This window comes from Mobula birostris, chromosome 10, assembly GCF_030028105.1.
Source record: "Mobula birostris isolate sMobBir1 chromosome 10, sMobBir1.hap1, whole genome shotgun sequence".
Taxonomy (NCBI): Eukaryota; Metazoa; Chordata; class Chondrichthyes; order Myliobatiformes; family Myliobatidae; genus Mobula; species Mobula birostris.
This window is the reverse complement of record NC_092379.1, coordinates 92897800-92913022: the sequence shown is the minus strand read 5'-3', so window position 1 is coordinate 92913022 and position 15223 is coordinate 92897800. Positions and strand designations below refer to the sequence as shown.

Below are 15223 nucleotides of genomic sequence, written 5' to 3'. Positions count from 1 at the left end.
TATTGTTCAGAAACTGTATATAAATCCCATCAGGATCTTTTTACCCTTGCAGTTTCTTAACTCTACCCACAAGGGTTCTACATCTTCTGATCCTATGTCACCTCTTTCTAAGTATTTAATATCATTTTTTATCAACAAAGCCCCTACCAGCTCCTGCTACCTACCTGCCTGTCCTTTCAATACAACGTGTGTCCTCGGATGTTAGGCTCCCAACTAGGATCTTCCTTCAGCCTCGACTCAGTGACGCCTGTTAATTTCTATCTGTGGTACAAGATCAGTTATCATATTCCATATGCAGTGTGCATTCAAATATAACACTTTCAGTTATGTATTTGTCACCATTTTCAATTTTATGATAGACTGCAACTTATCTCACTGCATGCAATTTTGTCCTATCATTCTGACAGTCTCCCTACACATTGCATCTGCTTGTGTACCATCTGCCCCACCTGCAGTCCTGTCACTCACGCTCCTATTCCCCTAGCAAACTAGTTTATACCCTACCCAACAGCTCTCACACAGTGTGGATTTAGACAAAGGAGCCTGATCAGCCCAATACACAAAACGAAGGCAGGCATTGACAAAGACAGAATCATGGTACAGTACATGAAGGACTAATTGCACAGAGGGAAAACAGAACACACTGAAAACATTTGGCAGGTCAGATAGCATCTATGGAGGGAAAAAAAGATATTCTGCATTCTAGGTTGAAGACCCTTCACTTCAGCAGAACAAGAAAAATGAAACCTACGTTAGTTTTAAGTTTCCAGAGAAGAAAGACTACGTCAAAGGGCACAACTCTGAAAGGGTGAAATAAAGAACCTGAAGAAGGGTCTCAGCCTGAAATGTTGACTGCTGGTTCACTTTCACGGATGCTGCCTGACCTACTGAGTTCCCACAGCATTTCGTGTGTGTTGCTCAAGACAGAGGTACTTGTTGCTTAACCTTCTGGCTACTTGTATATTCATGACGACATCCCTCACTGCAACAACAGGAGTGCATTTTGGGTGGCTGGCTTTTGGAACAGATGCCAGCACTGAATATTCACAGTGGTTCCCTGGTTGGGATGTACTGGTATTGTAAATATGTAATTCTGTAAATTTATCCAACTGAAGCACCTTCAATTACTCCAAAAGACTGAGGTTTGGTAAAATACTGAAAGGCTTTCATTCGCTGTATAATACGACCTCCACAGTGAGTGTCTGCCCCCGGACTGAGGGGGAGGGGCAAGGCGAACACCTTTATACAGGACTCTGTGGGAGGAGCCACAGGGGCAGTCAGCAGAGGGGTGTGTCCAGACAGGCAACCGAGTTACAACATATATACATGGTTTACCACACCAACTATATTCAATGTGTTATAGTTGATTATAGAAATTGAAACTGTAGTTAACAGTTTATTGTTATCTTTGTATTGAAGTAGATAAAACTGTGTCAAGAGAGAGAATTTTTTTGTATTCTCCTAGACAGTTCCACACACACAAACTCACACACACATAGACAAACTCTCTCACACACAAACTCACATGCACACACACTCACACACCCACAAACTCACTCACACACACACCCACACACACACACAAACTCTCACATCCACAAACTCTCATACCCACAAACTCACACACACGCACACAAACTCACACACCCACAAACTCACACACACACAAACTCTCACACCCACAAACTCACACACACACAAACTCTCACTCTCACAAACTCACACACACATACAAGCTCACACATGATCTCTCTCTCACTTTCTCTCTCTCTTTCTCCCTCCCTCTCCCTCTTTCTCTCCCTCTCTCTCACACTCTGTCTGTCTCACACTCTCCCTCCCCCCACCCTCTCCCTCTCCCTCTTCCTCTCCCTCTCCTTCTCTCTCTCTCTCCCTCTCTCTCAAAGGTTTGCTGTGTAAATGAAGACTTTTACATTTTCTAGTTACAGTATCTGTGTGGCTCAGTTTTAGTCAGTCACAACAGTGTAATATTGTTCATGAAGACATCTTCTTGCTAGATTGTGGGCATTTAGAGAAAGGAAGGACAAACAAATGTCATGCTGGGAAGTGCAGCATACAAATCAAAAAGACAGTGCTGGAAATACCCAGCAAGTCAGGCAGTGTCTGCGGGGAGAAAAGTTGTTATTACAGCTGGATAACCTTACAGCTAATTTACCAGGTCCAAGGCAATTAGAAGAAAATAATTATTATATTTAACTTGAAATATTTGAATCTGAGTATTGAGTCACTAAGATGAGATGTCCCTCGGAATTATGTTGGAATCTAGGGTGTACTGAATTCAGTACTCCTGAGGTCTCTACACTGGCAAAACCAAAAGCAGATTGGGCCACACACAGAGCACTTTCACTCAGTCCACAGGGGCAGCCCTGGGCTTCCAGTTATTGTCACTTTAATACTTCTCTGCACCCCTATTCTAACCTATGTCCATGGCCTCCTGCACTGTTCCTATGATGTCCGATAACAGATTTTCAACATGAGTAATTTTTTTTGCTTTCTCTCAGAGGAAGTGATGTTCATATGTTCCTTCTTCCAATGACCAGGTGTCATATATCAGTCACAAACATGAGAAAGTCTGCAAATAAAATTGCAAAGAAAGCACGACATCGCCTCTGCTTCCTCAGGAGTCTGCGGAGATCTGGCATGTCATTAAAAACCTTGGCAAACTTCTATAGGTGTGTGGTGAAAAGTGTGCTGACTGGTTACAGTATGGCCTGGTATGGGAACAACAATGCCGTTGAGCAGAAAACCCTACAAAAGGTAGTGGATTCGGCCCAGTACATCACAAGTAAAACCCTCCCCACCCTTGAGCACATCTACATGAAATGTTGCTGTAGAAAAGCAGCATCCATCATCAAAGATCCTCACCAACCAGGCAATGCTCTTTTCTCACTGCTGCCATCAGGTAGCAGGTACAAGTGCCTCAGGACTCGCACCACCAGGTTCAAGAACAGTTACTACCCCTCAACCATCAGGCTTTTGAACAAAAGGGGATAACTACACTCATTTAAAGACTCTTTTATCTCCTTATTTTGTGCTCATTATTTATTGATATTTATTTATATCTGCATTTGCACAGTTTGTTGTTCATTGATCCTGTTTACAGTTACTGTTCTATAGATTTGCTAAGTATGTCAGCAGAAAAAGAATCTCAGGGTTGTATATGGTGACATGTACGTCCTCTGATAATAAATTTTACTTTGACTTTGACTTTGAGATGCTGGAAATCCAAGACAAAATTGGAGGAACTCAACAGGTCAGGCAGCAACTGTGGAGATGAATAAACATTCGACGCTTTGGGCTGAGACCCCTCATCAGGACGTGATGAAGGGTCTCGGACCAAAACATCGAATGTTTATTCATTTCTATAGATGCTGCCTGACCTGCTGAGTTCCTCCATTATTTTGTGTATTTTGTCATATATCAGTAACCATTTTCAGAACTTGAAGTCCCACTAACCATTGACTAGTTCATCCTCTCAAACTCCCTTCAACCGCCATAAAAATAAAGGGAAATATTAATATCATGACAGCATTCATTCACAACACCTAGTTATTTGACAATTTGTGTTGACAGAAGAATTGTGCCAGTCCTGTCAAATTCTCTGATATGTTGTTAAAGTTTTACTGATGGCTTAAACATCCAAACATGTCCAATAATATACTTTTTTCTAATAGATCTGCTTAAAACTGTACAGCTTTATAGATTTCCTTGTCATTGTTGAATCAAACAGTGATTGCGCTGTAATTGCAGCAGAGAGGAACTGATCAGTAATAAAAGGCTCTTTTACATGGTCTGACAGGTTGTCAATACCCTAAGGAAATGGATATCATCTACCAGCCCTCTTCCATACATAAGTACTGACCCTGCAATTCTTCCTTTACCACACATCCTGGGAATTTCCATTTATAATTTCTGTTGTAACCTTTGTATAGTCTAACAATTCTGTTCTGCATTCTGAATTCTTGAAATGTAATGACACAGCCATTAACTCTTATTGTACACTGAGAGTGCTTTAGGTAATTAATTGCACATGGATTGCACTGGGGAACCAGAAAGATGTGATAAGGTGCTTTATAAATGTGATGGTTCTTTTTACGTATGTAGTTTGTCAATTCTCTACCTTATTCAGAACTCTCTAACTGAAATTTACCCTAAACCTAATCCTGGGACTCGGGGAACCTGATAGTTAACGTCCACAGTCCATGCTGATGCCAGGTACTGAAGTCTTTCATAAAGCAAAAAAAAATTAGGAGAATTTAATAAAAAAAATTCTAAAATAAGATTTACAAACGTAGTTGTGTAGTGTAAAGCAGGCTGCAGTATATTTTCCCAGTGCAGCTGATTCCATTATGCACGTATAAAGAAATCTCTGGTGGAGATCCTCAGAGCTTGGGTAATGTTCAGTATCGGTTGGCCGATGAGGTTGGGCACCGGAAGAAAAGGTGTGACTACATTTTAATACTTCAATGATGCAGGATTACATTCTGTACGTTCCTATATTTCTTCGTTTCTTTTCTCCACCAATATTATCTCTGAAGAGGCAGTAACAAACATCTCTTACAATTAAGAAGCCAGACATTGGAGATAATATTCCCCCACTTACTGATTGTTCTCTCTGCAGTCTTTGATACTGTTATCATATCAACTTTCTCCTCAACATCTCCTCCATTGCCAGCTCAAAGGAGCTCCCTTGACTTCATCCCACACTGTTGACATATATAATCCTCATGTTTCAAAATTCTTTGTTTCTTTTTCATGGAAAGCTATTAAACATGAGATAGTTTAAAATGTTTTTTGTACTGAATCTTAGTCTAAATGGATGGATTCCTCAAGACAGTCCTATGTCTAGCTTTGAAACCAAAGCCAGACAAAAGATGGCCAGTATGCTAATTGCAACACACATCAAAGTTGCTGGTGAATGCAGCAGGCCAGGCAGCATCTCTAGGAAGAGGTGCAGTCGACGTTTCAGGCTGAGACCCTTCGTCAGGACTAACTGAAGGAAGAGTCCTTCAGTTAGTCCTGACGAAGGGTCTCAGCCTGAAACATCGACTGCACCTCTTCCTAGAGATGCTGCCTGGCCTGCTGCATTCACCAGCAACTTTGATGTGTGTTGCTTGAATTTCCAGCATCTGCAGAGTTCCTGTTGTATGCTAATTGCAAGCTCTTTTTTGCTGAAGAGTGAACAATTAGTAATTAATTGGCTTGCCTGGGTCTTGGAACGATCACTCACTCTATGGCTTTGGAATCTGTTGTGTATTTAATATTGCAGTAATATTTGAGTGATATTGTAAATATATTGAGTCCTGCTGAAGGGTGTCAGCCTGAAATATCAACTGTACTCTTTTCCATAGATGCTGCCTGGCCTGCTGAGTTCCTCCAGCATTTTGTGGGTGTTGCTTACATAATGCATTATGGGTTACGTGTGAAAGTATGTAAATGGCATAGGTCATCATGCCGCCATGTGACACCTTGCTTAAAGAACTAATTTATTCCTGGCTCCTTGTTTTGCTTCCAGTCAGCTTTATGTTTTGGAGTTACAAAACATAACAGAATCCACTCGGGTTTCTGTTGGTCTGGGTAAGAGCCTTAGAAGGGCTGGACCACAAAAGGCTAGGTTTAGAGTCAAAAAGTCAGCCAGCACAACACCGTCAAGGAATGCAGTTTAGTTCTAGCACTGCAAGGTAGAATGCAGACAGATTAACTGTTTAAGCTAAATAAGTGGAATTCTTTCTTTTCATTCATCGCCCACATACAAGTTGTATAACTAAACTAAATGGCACACTATTCCTGGTAACATTTATGTTTTGTTCCACTCTGGGATAAAATAACATTAAATATGAACCAAATCTTGCTTCGTCTGCGGAGGTAACTAATCCCTCTTTGAAAGACTGGGGAAGCAGTATGAATATGACACAGAGACTCACTAGATATTGAGATGTACTCATTGTAAGACTCCCACATCCCACTACCACAGAAAAAGATGGAGGCTATGCGAGTTATTTGTCATAAAAAACTCACCTAAATGGGATTGTACTGATTTCCATAAACCTATAGTGGAGAGCATCCCAACTGGAATGGAGGCTTCAATGCACAGGATTACAAAAGGCTGCAGAGGGTTATAAACTCAACCACCTCCATCATCGCCACAACCATCCTACCATCGAGGACGTCTTTAAGTGATATTGCCTCACAGGTAGGTAGCATCCGTCACTAAGGACCTCACAATCCAGGACATGCCCTCCTCCTTACTACCATCAGGGAGGAGGTACAGGAGTCTGAAGACACATACTCAGTGATTCAGGAACAGCTTCTTCCCCTCTGCTATCAGATTCTTATCCATGAGCCAACGGACACTACCCTGGTAGGCCTCTTGTTATGAGCTATTGATTTAATTTTGTAATTTATATTTATGTTATATCTATGCACTGTACAGTTGTCACAAAGCAGAAAATTACACATCATATAAATCAGAGATAATAAATCTGAATCTGAATATGAAGATATTAAACTCAAAAAGTTAACCTATGTCAGACCCGTATTTGACACTGCTAGATTTATGTTCTGTGGTACAGCAAGAACATGAGGCAATTTCAAATTTACAAAGATCTTTTAATGAAAAGTAGGAAGGAAATACAAGAGAAAAAACTCAAACGTAATCATCAGTCCTAAAATAGAAGCACTTTCTATTAGTCCTTGGGCTGTTTGCTGCTTCTTGACCTGAGATTTAAAGCCTGGCTGTGCTAATGCAGCACTTACATTCCTCCAAGAACTCAAAGTGATGGGAATTAGCAAAGGAACACATGCATCCCGACGCCTGCATGACATCCTACTTCCAGACGCAAAAGTTATTTACTCATAACGCTTCACAAATGTCAGGTCAACCGAGCCTTTGTGAGTGTGATTGGAATAGAGTGGCCTCGTGTACCAGCAGAAAAAGTTTGAAGAATGTAACTGCTGTATTGAATTTCCATCTTCAATACCAACATGCATTTCTGTTGAATAAGTTTATCCACATTTCTGGGGCAAACTAGTGCTGTTTTTAGCTTTCTATTAAAATCAAAGGTACAACCATTGTTTCTATATGTTGTGCAACAAGTAATTTGCTGTTATATACTCCTTTAGCAGGCCGCCAACGAGGGTGACTGTTTTATTAAATGTTTTCAAATATTATTTCAATGAAGGTAGAGAAGGAATACTTCCTCGATTACATAAGAATCTTGATGGACACAAGTACCTCTCTACTGAGCTCCTTGTACTTACCGCTGGGCTCCTGCAATGAGGCAAGCAGGCCAACATCAGTATTTTTGAAGTAGACACGCAACAAATATTGGCAGTTCACCCAAATGATATGGAAGCATGGTGCAAAGTTTTGGCCTGGTGTTCTGGGCATACTTAAGTCAGGTTTACAACGTAGCCTATGGAAAGTCCCATATTCTATACATCAGGTGCACGAGATGCTGTGGTACCAGTGTTGCTGCATGCTATGTGCAATATGTGTTGTGATATCCAGGTCATTACACCCTGTGTAAGATGTTAGACCTTGTCCAAAAAATCTCTTAAAGACTGCCATGTACATTCAGCATAAAATGTTCCAATATGAAATATGCAAAAGAGATGCTGTATTATTCATGCTATCATATACCCAAAGCATTGAAACTTTCTATTTGAATTTCAATATTAGATTGACAATCATCATTGTTTGATAATTTTATTTTAATAATTTAAAATTAGACAAATATACAGTATCTTCAAAGAATTTCATGTTAAATTAACTTGTTTTTATATTGTACATTTTAAAACTTCCTTATGTTCCAACTCCAATTAAGTATTTTTGAAGAGTGGTCATTCCTAATGAGGAAACACAGCAACAAGGTTTCACAAACAGCAGAGTGACAACAGAACATGTTTGGTAGGCAGGTAAACAATAAATACTGATCAGATCTCTAGGCGGGAATAATTTAGTGTATCTCTCACGCCAATTGAGATAAACAATACTATCTGAGATTTTATATCTAATTTCAGAACTAATATTTTCCATTGTCCTGGTGAGCCCAGGCCTTTTCTATTGTGCTATCTGGTACCATTTAAAGCAACTTGATCTGCTCCATCATCAGGATTCTGGCAACTGAGCAATGCTCCTTCCTTGATTAGAGGGAGTGAGCAGGATATCTGACCACCTCCTCCCCCCCTCCCCCACCTATAGCAGAACTAAAAGCAAAATCTGTCGAGGAGATAATGAGCTCCCTATGAGCCAACAGCCATCTATATCTGGAGAACAACCAGGTCATCCAGTCCGTAAAATTACTAAGCAACTCAACAAATCTCACACAGAGGTTTGGGTCAACAATGTTAGCAATTAGAGGATTGTAGGTTTGTTATAGCATTTGAAGTGCCCCAGTGGTTACTGAACTCTTTGGACCAACCTGAGGGAATATCAGCCCAAGATTTAGGCTCAAGTTCTGACTGGGACTTGAAGCAACATGAAGCAGATTCAGAGGATCGTGAGCCATGGCTAATTTTAGGAAGCCAGTCATACAGTTGAGTCATGCAACCAACCATGCTGGGAATAGTGCAATGGACAACTCATGAATCTCTGAACCTTAATTGACTACAGCTCATATGAAATGGGTTAACTGCTTTCCTCAATCATTCTTTAAATGAATACAAACATGAGAAATTAATTATAAAAGGTTCTCATGTTTTTTAGGATGCAAATACTGCCATTCAGTTGATGAATTGATAATTAGTCATCAGATCTCTTTCTTTCCCCAAACTGTAACTTCCTACTTTTGCTGCACTCATCTATCACACTATAACTGACACTGAGTTCCGTAAATGCCTTACTCTTAAGATCTTCTATTCTCTTTACAGTATAACATCCAGTCCAGATGATGTCCATCCTTTCATCCCTTATATGAGTAAGTTAGGCTGGCTGGTGGTGTAGTGGCATCAGCACTGAACTTCGAGGCGGATGGTCCTGAGTTCGAATCCGGCTGGTTCCCAACCTGCACAACAGTAGTATCTGCGTGGAAGAAAGGCTTGGCAATTTACTTCTGTATCTTGCCATGAAAACCCTATGGACAATTACACTATCCATAGTGACGACTCAAGAGCACTCAACAACAACAACATGAGTAAGTTGAAACTTACTTCCATTCTAGTCAATTCTGTTCATATCCTTGCTTCTTTTCCTTAAAAATTCACTCATTTTCTAGTCCCAATGCACTTGATAGTTTTAGAATTGGCTGGGTAGTGGAATAAATCGATACAAGTTAAATTTCATTCCTCAAAATTCACACAGTTCACTAACTCACAAAGTTAAAGTATGCCAGGTTGCATCCAATTTTGCAGATACTTTGACTCATACACCTGCTTTATTTAGAGAGGAAATGAAACCATATAATTCTATTTCCTCTCTTCACCCTGATCCTGTTCATAACACCTTGTCAATGCTGAATTTCAAGTGGCTATAGGAAGAAAATTCAACAGGAATCTGATTCTGTGAAATCTCTTGTCCTGTGTGTGTGTGCTTTTTTTGGACGTTCCTGATTCTAAGTCAAGTACAAGTGAAGGTAAGCAATGTCAACAATACCCAAGAATGTGCCCCTGTTCCTTCAGCCTCAGCTTTTACTGGATTTAACTGAAAGGAACACTTTAGAAGCACACCAAATGATGCCTAGAAATGGAATCGTGTTTCTGTGCAATCCAACTTCTGTGAAAAATAAAATGTCAGTGAGAATCAGAAATTTCATGAAAGTTTTTGAAGTCTGCAAACTTTGTTCCTGAATCCTCATTATATCTGACATGAAACACACAAAGGAGCAGTGGCATCCAACAAGTCCAACCCATGCCTGGACACCACTCAATGGTCTTTGGGTGATTCATGCCACCCACAGGCCACCCAAGTAACCACAGGCTCTTACTGTGCCCGTGAAGCCTGCTTCTCTGCCACTTAAAGGGAATCACTTGAGCAGACATCACGCATTCTGGGTACTCAGTTCACAAAGGTTCTCTTAAAGCAATTCATTTGCCCACTCTTCTTTAATTCCTCTGAACCCTTTACCGTACCATAGAAAGCAGCATCTTTTGCACCAGCTCACAGCCCTTCTCCAACCATACCCCCTGCCCCCACCACCCCCAATGAACTCAGATCTCTCTTGATCCAATTGATCCCAATAACAAGCAAAACTCCTCCCCCAAGGCAAAACACACAAAACGCTGGAGGAACTCTGCAGGTCAGGCAACATCTATAGAAATGAACAAGTAGTCAATGCTTCGGGCCAAGATCCTTCATCAGGACACCTCGTCCAACCTTGACTCTGTCAATGAACCCAACACTTGCAAGTTCCAGTTCCCCTTCCCAACAGATACTCATATCAAACAATTCTCACCACCACCACTGAACAGGAATGGGCATCCATTACCCTGCTTCCTCTGGTGATTGGTCTGATCCTTGGAAGTTTCCCCTCCCCAGCTCCTGGCCTCTCTCCTCTGTGAAGCCTTGGACCTCATGCACTATTGAATTCCTTAGCAGCAGATCCACAAGGAAAAGAAACTTTGTTGGCCCACCATGCAGCAGTTGTTTAATGTGCCTTTGTAGACATGAAGTTCCAGGCACTGGCCTTTAAACCTTGCACACAACTATATCAGAAAGTCCAAGGAGGCTCTGGCAATTTCTCTGCATCCGGTGGGCCTGCAGCTGCAGCTCTGTAATCATCACTATGCCTGATTCACATTTCCAGGCAATTCCCTTTTCGAAGTGACTCTGCACCAGGATGCAATCAAGCTATTTAAAACAAAATCTTATCCCATTAAATTCGAACATCTGGATGTGTGCAGCACAATGAGCAATAACAGGACTCACAGTTCTGCTTAGTGGTTCAGTGAAAAGGAATCTAAACCTAATCCATCAAGGTGAACAAGCCTTATAGATAAACAGTAAGGAAATGAAATAATAATCAGCATCTAAACAGTCCCAGTACTCAGATTCCTTCAACTAGGCAGCTGAAGAACTTGAATTCATCTGACTCAGATAGCCCCAGATGTTCATCCAATTGAGACAGACCAGGGCCCAAACTCAGGTCGTTTGGCACTCAACCATGTCCTATTTAGCCAAACTTCAGGCTCAGGCGCACGTAACTTGAATGGTTCTGGGATTTGAGCTTGATTTCTTTTGCCTGGGGTTTAAGAATTCAAGGGGTCAAGTTACCGGATCATCCTTCTGTTTTTCTTTTCTTTGTTCACTCTAGAATCCTTAGCTCCTCATCTGAGTGCAGACTTTTCTGTTGCAGCCAGCTGCCATTCTGGTATGCTGGTGCGTGTTAACAAGAATCAGCTCCCAAGCATGAATGCTTCACATTTTTTTTGCCAAAATATAAGCAGTCAGATTTGGAAAGAAGATGATCATAAATGCAGCTGTTGATTGCATGGCACAAACAGAATACTGCCAAGTGATCAGGAAGTCCTTCCCTGTCAGAAGCTACGAGACCACACACTTCCTGGAACATAATGTGGTGCTGCTGTTCCCTTTCTATTGCAGACCAGTCTGAGCACAGCTGGACTAGCCTTTAACCTTTTCTCAACCAGAGCAGACCAAAGTGGACACTGGAAAGTGTTTCTGGAATTTGGCTAGAACGTTAGAGGATTTCAGAACTGCTGGGTGTTTATTTCTCGAGACAAAATACTGCAAATGCAATATTGATAAAGCTACACGAATACAGTGTGAAGCATTAAGCTTCAAAGATAGCTCAATTCTGTGACTTCACCTTACTATTCAGAATTCCAAGAACTAAATTGATCCTGAGACACTCAGAGCTACACTCAGGAATCACAACTTCAGCTGACCTTTGCCTTTGACCTCAAATGAATATGGAATCAGAGTCAGTAGGAAGCACTCCCAGGAATCCCAATTCTGAATAGACTGCATTAAGACAAAAATATTTGCTTAGACCTCCATCATTGTAAAACTTGGTCTCTTTCTTCTTACTAGTCTCAGAAGCCTCTGAAATTATGCTTAATTTACCATGGGCCATTCCATTCTTGTGCCTTCTCCCAATATATAGACTCTTCATCCTACTCTCAGTTCGTCCCTATTGTTGGCCATGCTTGTATCATGCAGAGGAATTGTCTATTAGAATATGTCTCTTAAACACCCAACAATGCAAGAAAAAATCATGACTCCTTAAAAGTCTATGTTCACAAGGACTGCAATTAGTCATACAGAAGAAGAATATCCCAACAGAAGCGCATCGTGGTGTCACATCTGACAACTGATGTTGCCAGCAGTGGTTTAGCCTCAGACAGTCATCCAAGGTAGAATGAGTCAGTGGCTGGGGAATGGATTTTATGGTGGATGCCAAAAAGAATGGATTTGACTCCGTCATTTATGATTAAGAATTTCAAAATTTTGGAGGAGTATTTTGACCAATTTAAGTGAATGTGGAATGCTGAGAGAGGCAGTAAATGGTTGAGCTGGGTAGAAACAGATGAATATAAAATTAGGAGCAAGAGTAAGCTTACCAGCCTTTGCAGACAGTTCTGCCTCTGTTGATCTGATTGTAACCTCAAGTCTGCAGTCTCCTCTACCCTTTTTCTTGCTTATAATCTATCTACCTCCTCCTTGAAAATGACTCCAGGCAGGGCTTCTAATGCCCTTTTAGGAAAAGAGTCCAAAAGTTCACATCCCTCAGAAAAAAACCTTCCGTGAATTATATCTGTTGCACTAACTTCCTTCCTTAAGTAAGGATGCCAATACCATACCAGTACTTTGGATGTGGTCCCACCGATGTCCTATTTAACTGTAGCACAACTTTAATATTTAATCACCCTAGTAATTAATGGTAACATTTTTCTAGCTATTACTAATTAATTTCTGTAGTTGCTTACTGATCTTTTGTAAGTCATCCACTAAGACACCCAAATCTCTAGGCGTTTTACAACCCTGAAATATTTACCCATTTACACAGGATACTTCTTTTTCATTCTTCCAGTTAGAATGAATGATTTCACATTTTCTACATTATACAATCTTTGCCCATTCACTTCACCAATCTACAATCCCTTTACAGTTCCCATAAGTCCCCTTTGCAATTTACCTCCCTGGCTGACTATATGTGATCAGAAAGTTGCTGTTCTTTCACAGAATGTCACTAACATAGATAAGAAAGAGGCTGAGGGGGGATCTCACCATGGTCCAGAATCTATAGGGAACAGTGGTGCTGCAGGTAATGCAGTTACAGCACTGCTCCAGCACCCCGGTTAGATTCTGACCGCAGCTGCAATTGGCGTGGAGTTTGTATGTTCTCCATGTGATATTCCCCCGCTTTCCCAGTTTCCTCCCACATCCCATGACTTGTTAGTTTGTTGGTTATTCAGCCACAATTCAATGAGGAATTAGTCATTATTTGAAACGATATTGGTTGGGTGCAAGTGAGACTAATAGGTTTGCCTTGAAAGCCAGCATAGACTCAATGGGCCAAGTGGCCTCCTTCTCTGTCATAAGGAAGTAACACTTTAATCAAAGGGAATGGTAGGAAGTAATGGGGTAGGCAGTATATGGCCAATCCCTGTCTCAGTGCAGGTGGTAGGAAAGCAATGATGGATTTTCTGCAAAGATAGGAAGAATTGAGTACACAATCTAAACACAGAGGCAATCCTATCAGTCTGAATTTCCTACCTGATCTGGAGCTGGATAACATCAAAGATCCACAGTCTGTCTTAGGTTTACAAACACCAGTATAAAAACATTTTGCCACTTAAAAACTTCTCATAAAGGCAATGCAGTGGATCACTCCATTTACTACCACTGTCTTCCTGTGCTGAACACCTGGTCATGCTCAAGTGTTCCTCTGACACTAAGGGGTTCTTGCAAGAGGATCATTAACATTGAATATTGATGATAGCTCTAGCTTTCTTAGAGCAACCCACTGTTTTCCTTCTTCTGTGATTCATCTGGATATGGTGGAGAATCCCACCATAAGGGTATAATGAGGGCCACTTGCAACTTTCTGAAATGAGGCATCATCACTGAATGCAAACCTTTCTTCTTTGTGAAGACTATTGTGTTTACAATGCTGTTATCTGAGCAGGACTATTTGCACTTGTGCCTGCTAATGGCAACATGTCCCATGGAGATGTTTCCCCTCATGGTGAATCAGTGCATCTTCAGATACGTAAGCGTAATGCAGTGTACTTGAAATGCCGGTAAAACAACTCTTTTCCAGAAACAAATCTATCTTTGATAAAGATATCACATGCCAATTACTGGATGAAGAAGATACAATTCTGTGATAACGTACCTCAGCTATAATGGCAATTTCCCTCTGAGCATCAATCATTTAAGTCCATGCACTCAGAGCTGGAGTAGTCTTAGAGAGAACATGGAACAGGACTGTTGCTATCTGTTTTGAATCTATTCAGATTCACAAAGATCGGAAGGAGACTGTCTTCCTCCAATCATAATAAAATGCAGGATTGTGAGATGAGGAAATGGGTTTCGAACTCACTGTTCCACATTACTGTCCTGCTATCATTCGGAACATGAGAAGAATTCGGGCTCGATTCAAAATCAGATTCTTGAAAGAGCAGCATGTAAATACATTATGCTCAGATATGCTTTTATTTAAAAGTGAATGTTAAGATTCAAGTGTATTAAAAGTGGATTTTTTAATGTTTCAAGTAATTTCAAAACACATGCTCAGTGCTGCCTCATAATACTAAATGTGTTTCCAGTTACCATCAGCAGCCTTCTCCTGTTTACTGCTGGCTGGAGCTGAGCTATTTTCGGATCGAGAAAGTTGAAACCCACGACATGCTGCTGGCAGCAGCTGCCATAAGGTTAAGTTAAGGAAGCACAGTTCAGGATTTCCAGGAAGAAGCTCACTGCTGAAAACAAAGAAACCCACCCTGCCAGCAGTCACTTTGACTCCTTCCTGGTTTTTTGTTCAGTGTCCAGAGAGACACACACTTAAATGCTTTAAAACTCCACTTGCACATAAAATGCTCTCGCGTGCACTTGGGTAAAGGATTTTGATGTGGTTCCCACACTAAGGCCTCATTAAAATGAAACAGGAGTCAGCCAACAGCACCATAAAAGTTAACTATAAATGACACTTATCGCTTCTCTTTACTTCAAATTCCAATGTGTGAGACACTCTCCCAAAAGTGATTTTTTTGTAAATTCTTTTGGCCTCCATCATTTCCATAA

The 15223-nt window shown here is 40.9% G+C and overlaps 1 long non-coding RNA gene across 1 annotated transcript in view; it reads right to left on the bottom strand.

Annotated features, from left to right (window-relative positions):
• Nucleotides 1-14392, bottom strand: part of LOC140204163 (uncharacterized) — a 95635-nt gene extending 81243 nt beyond the window's left edge. Inside the window, exon 1 of the long non-coding RNA XR_011887542.1 lies at nucleotides 14316-14392. This is a non-coding gene — a long non-coding RNA (uncharacterized lncRNA). The remainder of the gene's footprint in view (nucleotides 1-14315) is intronic.
• Between the last annotated feature and the right edge of the window lie 831 nt (nucleotides 14393-15223).